The sequence below is a fragment of the Ipomoea nil genome, unplaced genomic scaffold (genome assembly GCF_001879475.1).
Source record: "Ipomoea nil cultivar Tokyo-kokei standard unplaced genomic scaffold, Asagao_1.1 scaffold0681, whole genome shotgun sequence".
NCBI lineage: Eukaryota > Viridiplantae > Streptophyta > Magnoliopsida > Solanales > Convolvulaceae > Ipomoea > Ipomoea nil.
Window position 1 is genome coordinate 261,884 of NW_017617109.1, and position 24,692 is coordinate 286,575.

Consider the following 24,692-nt stretch of genomic DNA (forward strand, 5'->3'; position numbering starts at 1 on the left):
TGACGGGGTGTGGAGTCGATTTGGAAACTTCGAATCCCGGCGAAGCTATGTTTGTTTATCTGGCTTGTAAGACACAGTAAGATCATGACAAATGTTGAACGTGCTAAACGCAAGTTTGCAACTAACACTACTTGTTTCCGCTGTGCAGGTACAGATGAAGATTTAAACCACCTCTTCAGGCGTTGCCCAGCAGCGGAAGGCATTTGGAACGCATCGCTGAATCGACGAAATGCAGACAGCATGAGACCCCTAAGCTTGTCTGACTGGCTCGACACCAATCTCCAGGGCGAGACGCTACGAAAGGTTTCGTTGACGGCTGACCCGAAGTGTTTTGCATCAAACTTTGGTGGATTTGGCGCTGTAGGAATGATGCAGTCTTCAACAACCAGACAATGTCGTTGCCCCACAAGCTTGATTAGCTTAATAAGTATAAGCATGAGGTGAAAGTGGCCTTTGACGACAGCGGGTCTGTGGTGGATTCACACGCTCAGCATGGTGACATTCAAGTGGGGTGGAGCAAACCGCCATCCGGATAGTTCAAGCTAAACGTCGATGGCTGCCATAAAGGCAATGGCGCGGCAGGAAGCGGAGTGTGCTCAGAGACTCGGCCGGCAACTGGTGCAGAGGCTTCATTCACAATATTGAGAGAGGCCCGGTAGAGGAAGTCTAGGCATGGGCGATTTTACAAGGGCTACGTATGGCGACAGAATACGGGGTTGACAGACTCCTCGTCGAAAGTGACTCGATGGTAGTCGTGAACAGTTTATGCAACACGCAGGAGGACCATGGCCGAAGAAGCAACATCGTTCGCCATTGCATGAGTGAGGTGGCGACTCTGAATGAAGTAGTCTTCACCCACGTATACAGAGAACAGAACAAAGTGGCGGATACGCTTGGCCTCGAAATTTTTGAAGCACCTCCCATTACTCTCTGGGACTCACTGTAGCAAGACCAAATTGGAGCGAAGTCTACACGACGTGCTCCCCATGGCAGACCGTAGGGGAATGTGGTTTAACTAGTTTTCTTTGGGTAACCCCCTTAAATAAAAAAAAAATTAAATTACTTTTATTAATATTTATGTATATTATAATCCTTGCTAATTTAGTTAGTATTAACAATTGATAAATGCCACCCAATGTTGTATTGTGAGCCTTTTATTTTTTTTATTGGATAAATATTTTTATTATTTTATTTTGTTATTGTACTAATGTGATATGAAAGTAGAATCACTATTGAAAAAGATTGGGAGTCTTGAATGCAAGTTGAAACCTAAAGTTCTACTTGATTTTAATTAGCAATTAACCTTACCATTAATTAAGTTGTTTTTTGAATGGGAAAAAACAAATTAAAAGATAAGAAAGCAGAACTAGGGACACAATAATTGTTTACGTAGTTCGGAGCTAAACTCCTACGTCTGCGGGGCAACTCACGTCAGCTCAATCCACTATATGTTCACCAAGATTACAAGGGGTTTGAATACAAAAAGGCTCAGCCACATAAACCGACTTAATCTTCACAACATCTATTTCTGGAGAGGTATGTGCATGCCGAAATTCATCTTCACCAAATGTTACTTCACCTTTGCTTTCTTTGATATCATTCAAATACTTTGCATTTCCCATCATATGACCGGAACAACCACCATCAAAATACCACTTTTCTTCTCTACCTATATTTTTGGTATGAAAAGAGAGATGACAGACATAGTCAGTTTTCTTTACCCAAATTTGATTAGAAAATGGTGTGATATACTTATGCTTGTATTTTTCAGTCCTTTAATCTTTGTAGAAGTAGAAGCATTCAGATCTTGTGTGGCCATGAACCCTGCAATAATGACAAATAGGGTTATAAGGTTTGTAAACACGTTTGTTTTGCCACACTTTACCGTGACTTTGTCGAACTGAGCTTGATTCAGGGATGTCTTTTGAATCTGGTCCAGATGCCTGACAAAGACGGTTTTATCTTTGTTGTTGCCACCAGTGAAGCCTCGGCCGAACTTGGTAGTTGATTGCCTTCTCGAATCAAGAATTTTATCAAGTGTGGAAGTGGTGTCCATCATCTGAATTTGCTTTTTGATGGTGTTCAACTCGTGCTTGAGAGCTTTTACTTCTTGCTTCAGCTTTTCTTCTCGATCAAACGCTGCCTTAAGGAATACATCTCTATCAGCTAGTTGACCCTTATACACGTTTCTAGCATTATCTAATATTACAACCTCACTAGACAAAGAATGATTAGCTTTAAGTAAAGCCTCCTATTTGGAGTACAATTTTTTATATTCTACTTCATAAGAAAGAGCTGGTAATTCAAAATCTTCAGGTGAGGCATATTCGCCACCTTCTGAATCAGCGACATCTTCAGGTTCTGGACGAACTTCAGTTCTGGCAGTAAAAGCTACGAAATTGCCAGATATTTCCTCTGCATCAGATCCAGCGGCTTCTGACTCAGGTTCATTGTCACTCCAAGTTATGACAGACATGGACTTCTTCTGCCTTAGGTAAGTGGGACACTCGGCTTGAACATGGTCATACCCTTCACATTCGTAACAACGAATACCTTTACTGTTTGATTTGTCTTTTGACTGCGTGGACGAGAGGCAGAAGACTTAGGGGCTGTTTACTAACTGGAAATTTCCGAAAACTGAAAAATAGAAAACATAAAACATGTTTACTAACACAGTTTTCCATTTTGGAAACTGAAAATAATTTATGAAAATTTATGGAAAACTGAAACACACTTAAAAACTGTTTTCGAAATGGAAAACATAATCATCTATCATTTATTTAGTTATATGTCAGATCACTATAACCACATTACTACGATTACATTCATTATCATCTTGTTTTACTTATCACTATCTTCTATCTTTTCTACTTACCTTACTTATTTAAACATAATTTATTTGCTTACACTTTAAAGTTAGACATTATTTACATTATCAAAATTAAGAATTAAACTCTATATAATGTTTTAGATTTTGATTGAACTCAATAGATTATTAGTTCGAATATTTTTAATTATATTACATCATAATACAAGTTCGATCTAGATATCGGATATTGAAATCTCACATATATTAGAATTCAAAGTAAAAGTTATATATTCATATACATGTCATTCAAATGAAGAGCAAATTACACTTTTGGTCCTATGACTATAGGGGGTGTGTTAATTTCGGTACTTGACTTTCAAAATTAACAATTTAGTCCTCTAACTATACAATTTCTAACACATTTGGTCCTTCCGGCCAAATCACCGGCCAAATTTGGCCGGAAAAACGTAAACCTTTTAAAATTATTTATTCATGGGGGCAAAATGGTCCTTTCGAGTCACTTCCTCCTTCTTCCTTGCACCGCTGGCCGGAACCGAAAGAACTGATACAAATTTTTATATTTTTGTCGTCCAAATGTCATTTTGGCTTGGGCGGCACATTTTATCCACAACCACAAAGCAGTAGCATGAAGTTTCTGTTAACTAATTGACAAAACAACTTTGCAGTCATCCACTAACTCCATCGTCTTCCTCTACGGTAGCAAGAACTAGAGAAATTTGGGGCATTTTTGCTCTGGAGGTATATTGGCAGCATCACAATAAAATTAGCATTTTTGCTCTTCACTTCATGTGGTTATTCAAATCTATTCTTAGTATTACATATTGCAATGTTTTAAAGCCTAAAATTGGTTCATTTTTAAACAAAAAAAAAAAAATGAGATTTCAATCTCTGTTGCCAATAAGATAGAAATTTGGGGATTGGAATAGAAATCATATATATGATTTCATGTTGCCAAATGTTTGGAAATGCTGAGGAATGATTCTGCTAAGATGACTTGAAGGTGACCATGTATCCACCGCCGTTCACCACTCATGGCTTCTCCGAGGGCCAGAGGATGCTGATTTTTTATCTTAACTATGCTTCCAACAAAGCCATCTCTGCCGTGGCCCCGCCCTCTGGCAAGCTCGCACCACCGGCGGCCCTATACAGCATCGCTGCAAATTGTTAGACCCATTTTTGTTAACTAGCATCGGCCATTGCTGCAAAGGAAGAAGAACGAAGAAGGAGGAGAAGGGAGAAGAAGAACATGAAAGGACCGTTTTGCCCCCACTTATATTTAATTAAAAATGTGTTACGTTTTTCCGGTCAAATTTGACCGGTAATTTGGCCGGGAGGACCAAATGTGTAAAAAATTGCATAGTTACAGGACTAAATTGTTAGTTTTGAAAGTCAAGTACTGAAATTAACACGCCCCCTATAGTCATAGGACCAAAAGTGTAATTTGCTCTTCAAATGAATATATCCAAAAAAATATTTTAAATATTAGCTCAAAAAATATTAATATTATCTAAACTAAATTTTAAGTGAAAACTGAAAAATTAGCAAATAGAAAATAGTTTTCTGCTAGTAAACAAGTTTTCTAAACCGAAAACAGAGAATGAAAACTGAAAAAATTAGAAAACATAGAACAGTTTTCTATTAGTAAACGGACCCTTGTAGTTTGATGAGCCAAATTTTGGACCATTCTTTGATATGTTTGGGCTTGACCCTTTCTGATTTTGAAACTTGCTATTGCATGAATTGTTCTTTTGAGATACCTGTTTCAGAATTTTAGAAAATTGTTTAGTAAAAACTACAACTGGATCATCACTTGATTCCTTTGGATCAGACGCAGAACCCTATTCGTCAGTGGTAAATGCGAACGGTTTTTTGTCTTTTGGTATGATTAGAGAGAATTTCCATTTCATAAGTTTGCACATTTCTTCTCTCAAAAAAATAAGTTTGCAGATTTCTCATTACTTGAGCAACTGATTTATTTTCCCAACCTGCATTTTCTTGATTAGCAGTTACCTTTATCCTGAAACACCTAGCACATCGTGAGATTGAACAAAGCAATAAAATCAAAAGCACTAAAAACCGCTGAAAACTTTAGTTCAAGAAACACAAGATAGCCAGATCGATAAACAAATTGAAAACTTGAGTCCAGGCTCTGATAGCCAGATCGATAACACAAGAAGCACTAAAAACCGCTGAAAACTTGAGTCCAGGCTCTGATACCAATTGAAAAAGATCGTGAGTCTTGAATGCAAGTTGAAACTTAAAGTTCTACTTGATTTTAATTAGCAAATTACCTTACCATTAATTAAGTTGTTTTTTGAATGGGAAAAAACAAATTAAAAGATAAGATAGCAGAACTAGGGACACATCAATTGTTTACGCAGTTCGGAGCTAAACTCCTACGTCTACGAGGCAACTCACGTCAGCCGAATTCATTAGATGTTCACCAAGATTACAAGGGGTTTGAATACAAAAGGCCGCAGCCACATAAACCGACTTAATTTTCACAACTTCTATTTCTGGAGAGGTACGTGCATGCCGAAATTTATCTTCATGCTTCAACTACGCTGAACCAACTTCAGGCAGACTGTCACGGTGAAACCCCCACTTCAATAGATATTAATAAATTGAAATACCCTGTTTAATAGAGATAGAGAGAGTCATTCGAATTATATCTTGAAAATATGTGAACAATAAGATAGAAAACCATCCCTTTTATACCAGAAATCCAATAATAAACAATAGCTACTCATTTAAATTCTGATAACTAATTCAGCACAATTGAATTTTGTTAGGGAATCATGTTGAGATCCGCTGACCTTGATTCAGAATGAATAAAACTCTTGAGACAGAACGCTGAGATAAATCCAGATAGGGGTACAGTCCAATATTACATAAAAATAAAATCTAACCTTTGTCAAATAAATTGACCAATTATATTAAGGTAAAATGTGTATCATTTGTACACTTACAACTACTTTTGAAATTGATTTCAAAGATGTAGATAAAATAATGAATAAATTACACATAATAATGACAATAGAACTAACTTTTAAAAGTGAGAGTATTATAGAGTTCAACAAAGCATTATTAAATTAATAAGACTATATTGATCTTACCAATATATCCTCTTTCATTTCAAAATAGATTATTATGTCATATCCTTATATTTGTAATTATTTCACTTTTTTTTTTTGCTTTCATATCCCTACAAAACTATATCACTTTCAATAATAAACAAACGAAAAATTACACTTTCGTCCTTAGGTTATACGATAATTGTAATACGTTCTTAAGTCTTGGTCACGCTCACTTTTTATCCCTAAGCTATCATTGGAGTTGCATTTTTTGTCTCTTTACTAACAAAACATTAGGGACAAAATTTGCATCTTTAATATAGCTCATGGACGAAAAGTAAGCACAAAAAGTTAATAACAGGACGAACTGTGCAACACCAATGATAACTTAAAGGCGAAAAAAGTGAGCACGACCAACACTTATGAATAAATTCTACAATTATTCTATAACTTAGGGACAAAAAAGTGTAATTTTCCCATAAATAAATAAATAAAAGTAAGCCAACCTTACGACAATTTATATTGTGGACCAGGGTCCACATGGCATTGTGGACCCTGGATAAAAACGACGTTGTTTTGATATTTAAACTTTAATAGATTTTGTATTTTCCCGTTTCTCAAGTTTCAACACAAATTTTAATTCATTCTATGAATAAAATCAATACTCTTATGGTACAAAATTTAATAACACGAGACACAAAAACTCACAACACAAGACACATACATATGTTATAGTTACTTATTCTCAAATCTGATTTATGTAGATAATTTATGTCCTATAGGCACATAATTTCATAATACAATACATAAATTCGTAAATAAGATACACAATATGTTGTGTGTTACACAACTACTAATCTATTTCAGGTACATAATCCATACGCTTGAGTTACATAATTGCATAACATTAGACACAGAAATGCATAACACAAGACACATACACATGTTTTATATTTACTTTAGTTCAAGTACAGAATCAATTTTCTTAAGGTACAGAATTGCATAACATAAGATACAAAAACGCATAACACAAAACACAAAGACGCATGTTATATTTACTTTATTTCAGATATAGAATTCATACGCTTAAGATACAGAATTGCATAACATGAGACACATGCAGAAACGCATAACACAAGACACATAAACATGCTTTACAGTTTAAAAAAAAATGTAATGTGAACTAAATAATAAACGGTCATTATCAAAATTAAAGTTCAAAATGACATTGTACAGTATAACGCAAATTATGCCCTGGAAACGGGTCCAAACGGTGCCGTTTTTACGTTAAAAAAAAAAAATAAATCGCGGATGTGGTGTTAACGGCGCGTGTTTGGTAAGATTATGAATTTTCTGTTATGAGATTATGAATGTACTGTAAATTCATAATCTCATAACAGAAAATTCATAATCGCATAAAAGAAAAACATTTATTAAATTATGAATTTTCTGTTATGAATTTTCTGTTATGAATTTTCTGTTATAAATTATGAATTTTCTGTTAAATTATAAATTATTAAATTATGAATTTACTGTAAATTCATAATCTCATAACAGAAAATTCGTAATCTCATAACAGAAAATTCATAATCTCAAAACAGAAAATTCATAATCTCATAACAGAAAATTCATAATCTCATAACAGAAAATTCATAATTTCATAACAGAAAATTCATAATTTATGAATGTTGAAGAAGCTTGCGCTACAGAGGAGCAGTCATGGTTTCGGACGGGAATGTGTAGGCACGGGTCCAAAGTAAATGTGCATGCATGGATTCATAATTTATGAATGTCCGAAATCATTGCTCACCTCAAATTAAAGTGAAACCGCGAAATGTGAAAATGAAGAAGAAAAGTCACGCGATTAATTAAGAAAGAAAAAAAAAAAGATAATGGTGCACTAACACCGTTGGGACCGTGTTTGCCATGGATGGTGAATACGGTTCCATGGCATAACGATTGACAGTATAAGACCTGGGTCCACAGTATAACAATTGCAACCTTATCAAGTGGGCCTTAACTGCTGCTGTCAAAAGTAACAGATGTGAATGAAAGGTTGCAAAAAAATTAATACAAGTCTTTCATTTCATTTGGATTTTATATATAAAAAAAAAAAAAAAAAAGAAATAAAATAGTGGCATCGCTAATCCATGACACGTACAATTAAAAGAGTCAAATTGCAGGGGTAAACTTTTTCAAAATTATTAAAATAAAATGACCGAATTGAAACCTTATAATTTAGTGGGTATAACATTTTATTTAAAAGATCTCAAAATGTTTCATATTATCTCATTTGACTTAGTCTAAAAGTATCCCAAATAGTTTAATTGTTATGTAGATGTTGATAGGGCAGGTCTTGCCTCTATCACCTTAAAATCTAATCATTTAAATGAAATTGTCGAGAACCGCAATATCCTAATTTGTGGATGGCTTATTGTGAGACAATCATTATTTAATGAATCATGGTCTATGTACAAATCATAAATAAAAGTATATTATTTATGTATATAAAGTACATTATTTGAGTACTGAAAGTAAATTATTTTGTATTCTGTCAAATAATATATTTTTAGTATATTAAAATGTGCATTGTTTTGTTTGTTTGTTTGTTTTTTTTTTTTTTGGAAAATACATTATTTAAATATTGAAAATATATTATTTTGTATACTATCAATATATATATTCAATACACCAAATAATATACTTTTAATATATTAAAAATATACCTTATATACCAAGACAATGTGGTCTAATAGTACTCGAGTTGAATTTCCATTTAGAAGGTTGTGAGTTTGAGTCTCAGTGGAGGCGAGACGTTATATTGGCTCTTTCTGTTTTAGTAGGTTTAAAAAGTATATAAACAGATACTATATTGTAATAGAGTTAGTAAGTATTATTATATATATATATATATATATATATATATATATATAAAGTGCATTATTTTATATATTTTCAAATAATATATATTAAACATACAAATAATATATTTTAATATATTAAAAATGTACTTATGTTCCACCCAACAATTCATTTCACAGAAAAATTTGCCTCGTGAGACCGAGTCGTTGGATGAATATCCATGTCGTTGGTCCAGTTAATGAAAACCACCAAATACACAGCATATGCAAGTGGGGTTGGACGACTTCTGTACTAGGACTCTAGCAGTCTAGCATCAATAATGTTTTTGCTCGTCTTTTTCGTTTTTATTTCTACACCAAATTACACACACGATTTAAGTCGACAATGACATGTGAAAAGTTTCACCTCTAAATTATAGAAATATAGCATTTTTTTTTTCAATTATACCTAACATCAATTGTCATTCTTTAACGACACGTTTGGTTCACGTAATAAATTCTGAGGGACGTAATGAATTTCGAAGGAATAGAAATGTTATTTCATAAGAAATGGAATATGTAAGGAATAGAACAAAAATTGTATTATATTATTTGGTTCATCGAAGAAATTGACTTTAGAAATGTTATTCCTGTATTTGGTCGGTTTAAGGAATAAAAATTGAATATATGTTTAAAAGACATAAATACCTTTTACCTTTTAGCTACAAAGGAAATAGCTCATTCCCAAGAATGCTATTCCCAGGAATGAAAGGACAAGACAAACAATGGAATATGTCTATTTTCGAGAATGATATTCTATTCCTGACCTATTCCCTGAACCAAACACATTGTAAATGTTTGTGAAGTGCATGTTAACGTCCATGACTTTAGTTATTATTTGGTAAGAAAAAATTATTTGGCAAACAATTGAGAGATAAAAAGTGGTAATATACAATTTAAAAACGAAAATTTACAACTAGTATTTTTTTAATAAATAATTCATAGACATAAAATATCATTTTCTTTCTTCAAAACTAATTTCTATTGAGGAATTTTATTGATATTCAGGCTTCAAATGATATGTAATTATATTTAGAATAAGTGAGTATTCAAAAAAAAAAAAAATTACAATGAGTGATGAAAATCCCTGTACATAAGGTAAAGATGTAATCCTAGATGATCCTGTAAATTAGGAAATTGAATTTGATGGTTTTGTCGGGATCGGGTCCATCATAAATCGAGTATAGAAAATGAAAATTTATATCATGGATCAGGGTACATATAGTAATTTAGTATTATGGACCTTAAATCGAAACGACAAGGGACAGAATTTATACTCGTAAGGTATAGAATTTCATAACACAAGACACAAAAAATCACAACACAAGACACATAAACATGTTATATATTTACTTATTTTTCAAATATGATTTATGTACATAATTTATGTTCATAGGCAAAGAATTTCACAACACATGACACATAATTAATTCATAACTAAAGATACAATTACTAATTTGTTTCAAGTAGATAATTTGTACTAAGGTACAGAATTTCATAACACAAGATACAAAAACTCACAACATAAGATACATACACATGCACTAGGATCCACAGTGTACTGTGAACTATAATCCATGGTATAATGAAAACGATAGTGTTATTGCTTGGGGCGGTAAGCCCAGAAAATATGTACAAGCCCGAGGTATTGGCCGAAATAGCGGCGCAAATGAGATCGGATTGATGCTGGAACACCTACCGATAAATGAGGGACACACTAGGATTCGAATAGGTGTGATTGGATTCAAACTACAAGATCAAAGCCATTAGACCAAAAGATAGGTCATGTTTCGACCGTCTCACCCTTTCTAGGACAAGATACCCCCTTTTATAATAACCTAGGCTTCACAAGCACCAACCACGTGTAAAGCTATAACCTGCCACGTCTCTGCATACCATGCCACTACCACCCCTGCAGAGCAATACTTCCCCTCACCGGCGACACGTCAGTGCCGCGCCAGGGGGGCACATAGGGGCCGCTGGCCACGCTAGGAAGTGGGCAACCCAACGAGGCCATCGGTGCCCCTCACCCGGTGAGTCGTGACCTGATAAGTGCCCAAAAGTGTATAATCTTGGAGGTATTTTAGAAGCATAAGTGTGTAAGTCTAGGTTATATTTCATGGGAAATGAAGAGAAATTAGTATAAGTTCACTAAGAATACAAACAAGCAAAGCATTTGAATGGCGTGTTATGATTTCTTGTAGGTAATTGCGTGAGAAGACAAAATGGAGAAAAGAAGAAGAGAAGCCACAAAGAAGCATCACCCCATGCAGCGGCCAACGTATGTGGAAGGCCGCGTGGAGCCATAAGTGACCGCCCAACGCACTCGTCCAACGCATGTTGGACGGGGCGTGGGGCAGGATCTCCTCGAAAGTGCGAGAATTGAAGCATAAAAGAGGGAAATTCAGCAATTGAGGGGAGGACACCCACTTCATTACACTTCCCCTGAAATTGTAAAGTTAGATTAGGAACCCTAGAGAGAGAAACAAGAGATTTTACTCTAGATTAAAGAAGATCTTGCAATTGAAGATTGGGATTGGCAATTGATTGGTATTTTTTCCATTTCTAGAACTGTCTATACTTGTTTCCTATATTCATTGCTTCCTTCTTGTGAATCTATCGATGCTTAGAAGTAGATTTTATCCAATATGTTAGAGATTAGCTAGATATCTTTGATTGGATTGTGATCATTGGATTCATGACATTCTAGGTTGCTAGATTATAAATTGAGTGGATGTATTGATGAGTTAACTTGCTATGTGTTGAGTTTGGTTGCTTTTATCTTGTTTAATTGGTGGCCACAATTAGGCAAGAGGATAGAAAGGAGGAATGTGTAAGAGATTACCATTTCTACCTAGTCTAGAGACTCACCATCCCCGCACTAAGATCCGAGAGGGCTAGGCCCGGGAGGGGAGGTAGACCACATGTTCGTGAAAATGCCTTAGCCGACTTAGGAAACTAAGAGTCTAGATTCCACGCAATCTAGTGCAAGTGCCGTACACCCCCGTAGGGATTCATGAGTCAATCATCCCGATGGCTTACCCAGGGCGAGTCCAACCTATGAATGTTTGGCCAAGGAGAGCAATCCAATCTCCATCTCACTTGTTCGTTATTCCTCTTTCCTTGTCTCCGTGTGTTTCCTTGCCTAGTTCTTATGTTTTCCCGTAGCTTGGCTTGGTTAACTTGCCCATGTGTAACATTGCAAGCGCATATTGAACTCTCCAATTTGTCATCCTTGTGAGACACGACACTCGGGAATTTCATCTCCGTTTACACCTTCCATCCACCGCTATAATACAAACATCACGACCCCCGGCTCTAGCACACCGTTTCACGACTACACCACTGCTAACCTTGCCCTAGTCCCTATCCACCTCCCTTCATGGCCTGACCCACCTTAAATAAATATGGGCTAGGACCCAAGCGCCATCACGAGTCCCCCACTTCATTTGACATAAAAAAAAATGAAGGTCAAAGGAAGTAAATACCTAGTCCATTAACTAACAAATCCCGCTATTGACTTACTCACCTCCTTCCTACACCAAAAAATTATTATGTAGAAAATTCTAGAATTCCAAAAACCATATCCCCCTTTATTTCCTCCACATTCACCTTCTCTCTACCCTCCTTTTCTACACCAATAGCCAACAACCACTACCTCATCCTGTAGCATGTTACAACCCCACCGATCTTCGCTCCTCAATGCCACCATCACCAAACCCCTTTCCTTCACCCAATAGAAATGCATCACCCATGGAAATCTCACCCCCGCCATGAGCTTTAGCTCATTTGGTCACCCATCATGGCCATGCCACCCCTTTAGACTCACTATCCGCGCATCCAGCTCTGTCACCTCTATCATCGTCGTCGCCTCGTTTGCTAGGCTCGCCACCGCCTTTCCAGCTGCCACCGTCGTCACCACCTTAGGTGACGATGAGGGGATCCCTATTGACGCTGCAGTTCCCCCTGTTGTGACCGACGCCACGATTGACGCTATGGCAATCCCCCCTCAGCACCATGCCTCTTCGCTCACCCTTGGAAGAGGGAACAACAAACATCCAAGACATTCCAGGTCAGTATTATTGAGACCCTTGGTTCCTCACACAGTATCTAATCATTTCATTCCTAAGTCGACTATCAATGATACATCCCCTATTTTTTGTCGTGGTTACCCACGTCGACCTATCTCCAAGGCCTTAAGGAATTATTCTACCAAAGAGTTAGATGTTGCCTTCATGGGGCCCGATATATACACCCCAAACTCCTTGGGTATGTAACAAGGTTTATAGTATCGTGGGGTGGAAAATAGGTTGGGAAATGGAATCCCTGGATTGTCGTTATCAAGGATGACAAATTGGGATTGATTAGAGTGCTCTACTTTTGAAACTCTACAAGGTAAGACACTAGGAATAGGAACTTAGCAAACATGACACTTAGCATAAAGGGGAAAACTTAAAGAAACTCACAAAGGGAAAGTGTGTAGTTGAGTCGGTCTCAATGGTTCCACGATCTCGGGATACTCTACTCTAGGAAGAGCAATTGGGTTGCCAATATGAAAGGAATCAAAGCGGGGGTCAAGGCACAACACTAAGCTACGACAAGCCTAGTCTCTCTGTCTACCTACGTCGGTAGAGGCATTTCATCGATCACCTTGTCTACCACCCTTCCCGAACCTAGCCCTCTCGGATCGTAGGGCGGGGATGCTAAACTTCTGGGGCTATGGAGATTGGTCAATATCTTGCACCAATCTCCACCCAAACCTATGTCCAATTGTGGCCATCAAATAGACATAGTCTAGACAAGACAAGTGCAACACACAAGATGCATTCATATCAACAACCACTTCAATCAATCAACAATCCCCTAAATCATAGAACCAAGATCCCAACTCAACCAAGTAATCTAGCTATTATGCATAATGAAAGTAAGAAACCCTAGTTCTAGCATGGATCAATTGCAAAGCAAATAGAAATCAAGCTTAGAAAGTAAAGTAAAAAGATAAGGGAAGATTGTACCAATAAAAAGCAATTAACTCTTCAAAGCTACAAGACCTTCAATCCGAAAAGCCCTTATCTTCTTCTCTCTAACCTCTACTCTCTAATCTAAGAATGCCATGTCTGAAAAATGAAGTGTTCCCCCTTTACAATCTGAAAAATCCCTTGTTTAAACCTAAAATCGCGTACTGGTGTGGCAACGTCAGCTCCAACGTCACACGCAACGTGTGTTGTCGCGTTTTGCAACGCACGTTGCAGTGTACGTTGAACTTACTAGAAATATCGTTCTTCCTCTGATCCTGCAACGCACGTCCAACGCACGTTGTGGCGTGCGTTGAACGTTCTGGAAATCTCATTCTTCCTCTAATCCTGCAACGCACGTTGCCCTCTTCGTTGCCTTCACAGCGCACGTTACTCTGCTCGTTGCTGGCTACTGTTTTGCCTCCTTGTCCCGCTCAATTCCGGAGTGCGCCACTATACTTCTTTTTAGCCTGAATTCAACTGTAAATATATCAATTTCAAAGTGTAGTGTTCTACTTGTAACTTATAGCGAAACAAGCTCAAACGGACTCAAAACTAAGCATAATCAAGCATATTCTACTCAAAACAGCCATTGACCGGTCCTATAAAACAAGTGTTCTTGACGCTTGTCACAAGTTTCCACACTTTAAGTCTTGCTTGTCCCCAAGCAAGTTCCAATCAAGCAATGATCATGTAAGTGTCAAGAACATACCAAGCAAAACTCGAACTAGCCTAATTCATACAATGGTCAATCAAGACAAGTGTTATGCCAACGGAGTGAGTGAAGTCCCCCACATTATGCGATGGATAAGCTAGTGATGCACCCCTACTAAACTACTCAAGGAATATACGAAGGAAGCATTTAAGTCAAATGAAAACAAAGGGGTACCCTCTCGCACCACACATTAAGCATGCAATCCCAAAGTGGTATTCACCTCTTATCTTGCAAAGGCCTATAGCCGAGCCACACTAGTGGGAACGATGTGTACCAACCAACCGAACCCATCCTTATACTTCTAAGGTCCCTTACAAGAAATTAAAGTGAATGGTTTGGCATGGGCCTCTCACCAACCTTAAGCCAATGTCCAATCTCCTCCGGCACGGAGCTCCGTGTTTTACCCGGGGAAACCTTTTGTGGTCCCGACTTAAGCATTGGTTCTCACTTCCTTCCACCCTTATGCCAAGGATCGACTTCCCACGGCATAGATCTCTATGTTTGTACCCGAGGAGGTCTTTTATGATCCCGACATAAGCAATGGCTCCCGCTTTTCGCTTTCTTTTCTTTTGTTTGGCCATTGTTTTGGTCTTGCCTTTTTCTTTTGTATTCCCCTTGTTTTCACTCCTTCGCATTTTTCTTTTCTTTCCTTTGCATTTAGGGAATTTATCTTCTCATTTTTCGCCTCAAGGCTTCACCTTTTGCCCCATACCTTGCCAAAATTAGGTTCATTCCCGACCTTGCTTTTCTTATCTTTCCAAGGTCCGAAAGTACACACTCTCACTTCGAGGGATCGTTTACTAAGGTCTAAGCAAGATAAGAGGTGAATTCATACAAGCATGCATCAAATGTAAACCTAGAAGGCTTATCTATGCAAATTCTCACTTGGGCGTAGAGGAGATAGCTTCCAAAGGATATTTCAAGAGTAAAATTTTCGGACGGGCATATCATTCTCAAATTCTTCACATAATATGGACAACGACACACACTCCACATCTAACACACTCATCAATCAAGCACCAAAGCATCAATCAGGCAACAACTAAAGCACAACACACTTCCTTTTCCACACTTTAAAACAAACATCGCCCTCGATGTTAATCTAGAACACTAGTGGGAAGAGAAAGAACCAGGGTAAACAACCAAACACCTCCCTTTCCACACTTTAGGAACTTTGTCGGGAGATAGTTGAGTTTCACCCCAAACAACGAATTCTTTTAAAAGTAGAAAAGAGATCACCCAGGCTTGATCAACAAGTTTTCCACACTTTGGAAATTGAAACAAAAGTAAAAGCATAGAATTCCTCCCTCATGTGTTGATGGTGTCAAGGAAGTGTTTTATGATCTTTAAACACCAAAGATACAAATAGATGAATATCAAAAAGATCATAAAAGATAAGGGAAGATTGTACCAATAAAAAGCAATTAACTCTTCAAAGCTACAAGACCTTCAATCCGAAAAGCCCTTATCTTCTTCTCTCTAACCTCTACTCTCTAATCTAAGAATGCCATGTCTGAAAAATGAAGTGTTCCCCCTTTACAATCTGAAAAATCCCTTATTTAAACCTAAAATCGCGTACTGGTGCGGCAACGTCAGCTCTAACGTCACACGCAACGTGCATTGTCGCGTTTTGCAACGCACGTTGCAATGTACGTTGAACTTACTAGAAATCTCGTTCTTCCTCTGATCCTGCAATGCACGTTGTGACATGCGTTGAACTTTCTGGAAATCTCATTCTTCCTCTAATCCTGCAACGCACGTTGCCCTCTTCGTTGCCTTCACAACGCACGTTGCTCTTCTCGTTGCTGGCTACTATTTTGCCTCCTTGTCCCGCTCAATTCCGGAGTGCGCCACTTTACTTCTTTTTAGCCTAAATTCAACTGTAAATATATCAATTTCAAAGTGTAGTGCTCTACTTGCAACTTATAGCGAAACAAGCTCAAACGGACTCAAAACTAAGCATAATCAAGAATATTTTACTCAAAACAACCATTGACCGGTCCTATAAAACAAGTGTTCTTGACGCTTATCAGTATGTCTAACGCTTCCCCTCTGTTTAACTTTGTCACGACTTAACCACCCTCAAATTCTCCCCAAATACGCCAAGCAACCTCATCCGGTTCTAGTCGCACTCTAGATCCATCCACAGCGCATGGCATTCGATCCAAAATCATAGAACAAGAATTGGTCTCTCTAGTTGAATGACTTGAGGATGGGGTTAACATAATTGTTCCTTGTGAAAATGATGATACCATGGTTAACCCACCACACCCCTTAGCCGTGGTCATGCACTATCATTGTGTGACACCCCAAAAATCCACACTCCAAACCATGAATTAATTGAGTAATTAATTCTATTTCTTTTGAGGAATTGATTCCTAAAATCCTAATTTTTGATACTCAAGGACTAGTATTTGACTAGTCAATCTTTAAGTGGTGTTGTACCTTGTGCTTTGAGAGGAGTTCCCTTGTTCCTTACACTTTCTAAGAGTTAGTAAGGGTATCCTTGTCTTTTCACCAAGAGCTAGTTTTGTAACCTAAACCTAGAAGACTTCTTCATTTCATTCCCTTACATTTCCTAAAAAATATCTCTACCTTCTCTCTAGAAAACAAGAGTAGCTTGTTCTTCAAGCCAAAAGAAGCCTTTGTCAAGATTCCAAGTTTTGCTTCCAAGATTCAATCTTTCCTCTATTTTGGCATCTAGAAGGGTAAGATCTAAGCTTGTCTAGTCTTTTTGGTTCCATCTTAGTTGTCTTTTTCTTAAAGGTTGGATCTTTATGATCTTTTGGTTTGATCTTGAAGTGGGTTTGGCTAGTGAGCTTAGTGGAGAGCTTGTTGTGGTGTAAGAAGAGTCTTTTGGTCTTCAAGAGGTAACCCATGCTCTACAAAACCTATTTTGCTTACCTATATATGATTTCTTGGCTTCTACATGTGTTTTGCTATGAAATGTGAGAGTTTATGCATTTATCTTGTGATATTGCATATCTAGAGCTTGTGTTTAGGTTTCCTTTGTGCCATTGCTTGGCATTTTCCTTGGTTCAAGTCATTTTGTTGTGCTTGGTGAGATTTGGCATGTTTTGGACTTGAATTTGTGTTTGGAGGAGAAAATCCCCGAAGGGATTTGTTGTGGTACAGGGACGTACCCGCGGGCGGAACGGCGGGCGGGGCACCACCCGCCGGCCTACCCGCGGGAACGTATGCCTTGTGGGTGTTGTACCCGCGGGCGGGACCACGGGTGGGGCACTACCCGTGGGTCCACCCGCGGGGAACACAGTGAGGTTGGAGTGGGATTTGTTCCCCGTGTTTCGTTTGTCTTGGTCTTTGATCTTTTGGCCTCCCATTGTTCTTTTGTGGAACTATTTGAGCGTCTTCTTGATGTTTCGTAGGTCTAGAGCTTTATGGTAGGTATCCATGTAGGATCTTTGGTGTTTTGTATCGTGCTAAGTGTTCAACATTGTGTTTCATTGAACCGTGTGGTGTCTTGTGTGTTCCTCGGAACTATCTTGAGTTTCCTCGTTGTTGAGCTTGCTAGTTATTATCCTAATGCTAGCGTCGTTGTTGTCGATGGGTGGTGAACTGTCTCTTGTTTGAGTATATTTTGTACCTCTTTTGCAATCCGTTGCTTGTTTCGTGTAAGTGGTGGTGCGTGTGTGGCTTTACCTGGATTGCATGATTAGTGGTATGGGACGCTAGTCACCAAGGTATTGCAGCGGTCCTCGTGGTGGCCGTGACGTGATTTCATGGAGTTGTGGCTGAGTCCACGTGTTTGGGGGATAACATTGTGTTATCCGGGCATGTGTTGCCGTGAATTGGTGGGTTTTCGTTGGTGGTTATAGGTGGGGGACGACGGTCCCGGAGGAATAAGGTTGGACTTGGCTGTACAGGGGCTTTCTGGAGGTAATGGTTGGCACCGAAGGTACAAGGTTGGGGGTAGCCATAAGGTTGGAACAGGGCATAAGGAAGGCATATCAACTCGTGATGGGTGATGTCACGAGGGCTTGTGAAGCCGTTGTTGTGGTGAGTTCTCTTCTCTCGTGACGTGTGTAGTCACGGAGGCTTGTGGTGTGGTGTTTTGGCATGTGTTGCCGTTGGGTGAGTCTTTATCCTTGTGTGTGGTTAACCTTTGTGGTTTGGGATGTGTTCCCGGTTTTGTCCTTGTGAGTGGTGAGTCTTGTGTTGTCTTTTGATCTTGGCTTTTGACTTATATATATGTATTCCGTTTCGAAAATGGTTTTCATATTATATATCTACCTATTTATGATACTTAACGGTATTGGTGGGTTACCAGCATCTTTCGCTGACCGGGCGTCGCCCCGATGTTTATCTTTGTATCTTTCAGGTGATGCGTAGTCGAGCGCGATGTCTAGAGCCGGTAGCTTAGCACCTGTATCTTTAGACAGTGTTGTTGAGGCCTGTGTGCCAATGTCTTTAGATTGTTCTAGTTTGGTTGTTTTTGGGATAGTGGTACACTTGCAGATTGTTGCCGTAGCGTATACCTAGTGTGGTATACGTGGCATAACACCCCGTTTTGGATTCCTTTTATCCAGTTATCTTTTTATTTTCCGCTGTGCTAGTTTTGTGCTTGATCTGCAGGTGTTAAGACTCGTTTTAAGTAGTCTTGTTTTTGGGGGGTGTTACACATTGCATATAGGTCGGGCTCCAATTTCCTCCACATCCCTTGGTTACAGACTTCTTGAATGCCCATAAGGTTGTACCCTGCCAACTACCCCTAACGGCTATAGACTTATCACTTGTTTCCTCACCCGATGTAAAGAAACTAGTGTAGTGCCTTGCTTATCTCTTCTGATGCATGTGTTTCATGTTGGGCAAACAAGACTCTTCCTTCATCTACAACCGTCCCAAGGATATTCATTTGTTACCTCCCGTCCCCCGTTAGTAAAAAACTGGAAGGAAAAATTCATCTATGTAGGGTACATAGCAGATGCCTCTAGATTGGGTTTTGCCAACACCTAGTCCTCTCTTATCACCCTATTCACGCCACCTCCCTACCCTAGCTCGGACACTGATAGGGCACGTTTATGCAAGGGGAACCCACATGATCATAGGAGGTATCAGTGTATCATGACCCCCTCCTTGTCCATCTGCTCAACGATTGTCCCCTTTGTTGTAATACCCCGTTCTTTCAAATGGTATTATTTTAGTATAAATACCATTTTTATACAATTTAATACAAATTATTTTACCTCAAAATTATTTTTATGATATTAGACATCCTAGTTGAAATTATGTCGTGGGTCTTGAATGCAAGTTAAGTGTTAAAGTTCTACTTGGTTTTTAAATTATCAATTAACGTACCATTTTAATTATGTTAGTTTATGATATTACGATAAACAAAATGAATTAAAAGGTAAGAAAAAAAAACCAAGAAAACCAAAAAATGAAAGTTCGGAGCGAAACCTCCTACATCTGCGGGGTAGCTCACGTCAGCCCAATCCACTAGATGTTCACCAAGGTTTTACAGGGGTTTGTATACACACGGCAATTAGCCACTACAACCAACTACAACCTTCAAAACATCTCCCTAAGGATTGGAGCGTGCATGCCATCTTCTACTTCAGAGGTAGATACTGCTGACTCTGATCCAGCGAGACACCTCTTCAAAACAATATACTCCGTAATAATCTGTAATATGAGATGAGATATAAAATGCCTTTTCCACTCAATATTGTTTTTGTAATGCGTGAAGTTTAGTGAAAGGAAAACCCATCCTTTTCCACTCAATATTGTTTTTGTAATGCGTGAAGTTTAGTGAAAGGAAAACCCATCCTTTTATACTGATTCCACTTCAACCAACTTACTTATGGGGGTTGAACCCGGATTATCCCGGAATTCTCCCCCACAAAGAGAGCTCATTTGCCACTTGAGCTACCCTGTTGGGTTCCTTTGGCAATTTATTAGGCAAAAACTAAGACATATACTTTGGGCACAAAATAAAGTAATTTTAAACAATTTCATTAATAAATAGCCCTTAGTATATTTGCTTGACATACAAACCTATGGGTTAGAATTATTTGAGATATTACCATAACATTTGGACCGTCGCTCCATCCATAGATAATAAACCCCGAGCAATATACTATATCAATAATCATACTGCATAGGCGGTCCATCCACTGAAAACACAAAGCCATGAGAACTCCAATAATATAAATCAAGGTTTCTGATTATAAGGTGCCCAAATAACCTCAATAACCAATAATAGAAAGATAGATACCAGCAGACATTACCCAAATTATTAGATTGCCAAATCAACATACCATAACAAGGCATACTTCAAACAATCAAACAAAGATCATAATTCTCCCCCTTATTCCAACCATACTCCCCCTTATTATATACTCCCCCTTTTTACCAATAAATTGACAAAGGTGAACATCTATATTAGTGAAATGAGTCTGACAGAGTGCCCGAGTGGAGGGCCATAGTGGTATGAACGAAACCATACTACACCAATACAACCAAGCTATAAGCAGTAATCCACCAATTAATTCACCAATTGTAATTCACGAATCAATATAAATCCACCAACAAGATAATATCCATGCTAGTCGTAAATCAAAATAAAATAGTTACCAACCTCATACTTGCTTGCTTGGTCCCCCTTAATTTATATTTTCTCATTCATATCCAATCGTCATCATATTGATCAATAATAATTGTCATACACCAAGAAGATAATGCTTTCATATTCAATCCATGTTCGCAATAGTAGAAAACCATTCAGATATTCTTCATAAAAATCAATCTCATCCATCGATAATATACACCCCTTAAAAGAATATCATCAACAAGATAATCCAAGAAAATAATCCAAATAATATGTTGATCTAAAAAATATGATAAACCAAAGAGAATACCAACCAATAATAACATCAAATAGGCTGCTACAAATAACCAACCTGACAGACAGACCGATTTCCATAATACTAGAAACCATTCAACTCCAAGATAAATAATTGTTCAACCCAAAGATAAGCAACCAATATGGTAGTCCAATGTCTAATAATATTCAATAAATCCAATAAGAGAAACCAAATAAAGAGAATACATATAAAGAGAATCCAATAACTAATATTTCCAATACAGAAAATCCAATAGAGATTGCCAAAAGCATTCCAAAAGAGCCCCCCTCGAATTATACATCGTGATGGTTTGTTTCATCACAATATCAACATATTGTAGATCAAGTTTGTTTTTGCTTGATTTTGGAAATAAAGATTGCCGGCAATATTATCAATGATTTTATTTAAATTAATTATGAGTTTGGTTTGACAAATATATCCTTAAATTATGGGGGGAACCTTGGCTAGGCACTTCTATTATTATTATTATTATTATTATTATTATTATTATTATTATATATATATATATATATATATATATATATATATATATATATATATATATATATATATATAGATTATTATTATTAAGGTAATAACATCACTGTGAATATTTGTTGAAGGCTAAAATGGGGTAACCACTAACCATATGAGGATTGGCAGCATATTGGAGAATGAAATAATTTGTTCAGAATTTTGGAAATAAAGATTGCACCGTAATTTTGTTGGAGACTAAATCAATGAATTCATCTAAATTAATTATGAATGACATAATTTGTTTGTAATTTTAGAAATAAAGATTGCAAACAATATTATCAATGATTTCATCTAAATTAATTATGAATGAAATAATTTGTTAGTAATTTTGAAAATAAAGATTGCACCATAATTTTGTTGGAGACTAAATCAATAATTTCATCTAAATTAATTATAAATGAAATAATTTGTCTATAATTTTAGAAATAAAGATTGCAGGCAATATTATCAATGATTTCATCTAAATTAATTATGAATGAAATAATTTATCCGTAATCTTGGAAATAAATATTGAAGGCAATATTATCAATGATTTTATTTAAACTAATTATGAGTTTGGTTTGACAAATATTTCCTTAAATTTTGGGTGAAAACTTGGCTAGGCACTTCTATTATTATATAGATAGATAGATAGATTATTATTATTAAGGTAATAACATCACGGTGAATATTTGTTGGAGACTAAAATTGGGTAACCACTAACCATATGAGGATTGGCAGCATATTGTAGAGGATTGCCAGCATATTGGAGAATGAAATAATTTGTCCATAATTTTTGAAATAAAGATTGCACCGTAATTTTGTTGGAGACTAAATCAATGATTTCATCTAAATTAATTATGAATGACATAATTTGTCTGTAATTTTAGAAATAAAGATTGTAGGCAATATTATCAATGATTTCATTTAAATTAATTATGAATGAAATAATTTGTTCGTAATTTTGGAAATAAAGATCGCACCATAATTTTGTTGGAGACTAAATCAATAATTTCATCTAAATTAATTATAAATGACATAATTTGTTTATAATCTTGAAAATAAAATTTGCAGGCAATATTATCAATGATTTCATCTAAATTAATTATGAATGAAGTAATTTGTCCGTAATTTTAGAAATAAAGATTGCAGGCAATATTATCAATGATTTTATTTGAATTAATTACGAGTTTGGTTTAACAAATATGTCCTTAAATTGGGGGGAGGGGGGGGGGGGGGGGGACACAGTGAATATTTGTTGGAGACTAAAATGGGGTAACCACTAACCATATGAGGATTGGCAGCATCTTGTAGAGGATTGCCAGTATATTGGAGAAAGAAATAATTTGTCCAAAATTTTTGAAATAAAGATTGCACTGTAATTTTGTTGGAGACTAAATCAATGATTTTATCTAAATTAATTATGAATGACATAATTTGTCTATAATTTTAGAAATAAAGATTGCACACAATATTATCAATGATTTCATCTAAATTAATTATGAATGAAATCATTTGTTCGTAATTTTGGAAATAAAGATTGCACCGTAATTTTGTTGGCGATCAGACTAAATTAATTATAAATGATATAATTTGTCTATAATTTTGAAAATAAAGATTGCAGGCAATATTATCAATGATTTCATCTTAAATTATTTATGAATGAAATAATTTGTCCGTAATTTTGAAAATAAAAATTGAAGGCAGTATTATCAATGATTTTATTTAAACTAATTATGAGTTTGGTTTGACAAATATTTCCTTAAAATTTGGGTGAAAACTTGGCTAGACACTTCTATTATTATATAGATAGATAGATAGATTATTATTATTAAGGTAATAACATCACGGTGAATATTTGTTGGAGACTAAAATGTGGTAACCACTAACCATATGAGGATTGGCAGCATACTGTAGAGGATTGCCAGCATATTGGAGAATGAAACAATTTGTCCATAATTTTTGAAATAAAGATTGCACCGTAATTTTGTTGGAGACTAAATCAATGATTTCATCTAAATTAATTATGAATGACATAATTTGTATGTAATTTTAGAAATAAATATTGCAGACAATATTATCAATGATTTCATTTAAATTAATTATGAATGAAATAATTTGTTCGTAATTTTGGAAATAAAGATTGCAACGCAATTTTGTTGGAGACTAAATAAATAATTGCATATAAATTAATTATAAATGACATAATTTGTCTATAATCTTGGAAATAAAGATTACAGGCAATATGATCAATGATTTCATCTAAATTAAATATGAATGAAATAATTTATCCGTAATTTTGGAAATAAAGATTGCAGGCAATGTTATCAATGATTTTATTTAAATTAATTATGTTGGTCCCAACAGAGGTAAGATGAAAGTCTAGAGGGGGGGGGGGGGGAGGGGGGGGGGTGAACAATTGCTAAGCCAGAGATAAACCAAAACTCTTAACTAGATTGTTAGAGTATGGTGCACAGCGGAAATAAATAAACATAAAGTGTGTGTGAGATTGTGTGAGCAGTATATCGCATGTGGAGCGATTATGTAAAGAGCAGTAAGTAAAGAAAGCAGTAAAGAACACAAGACAATTATAGTGGTTCGCGAGGTGGTGTAATCCTCCTACTCCACTTGCTCTTATCTCCAAGAGCAATTCACTATATACACCACTTCTTGGTTCCAAGATACAATGAATTTCCGTGATCTAGCGCTTTGATCACAAAGCTCGCACTAATCACGCCCAGTGACACCACACTGCTGCTTCGGGTTTCACGTCGCCACG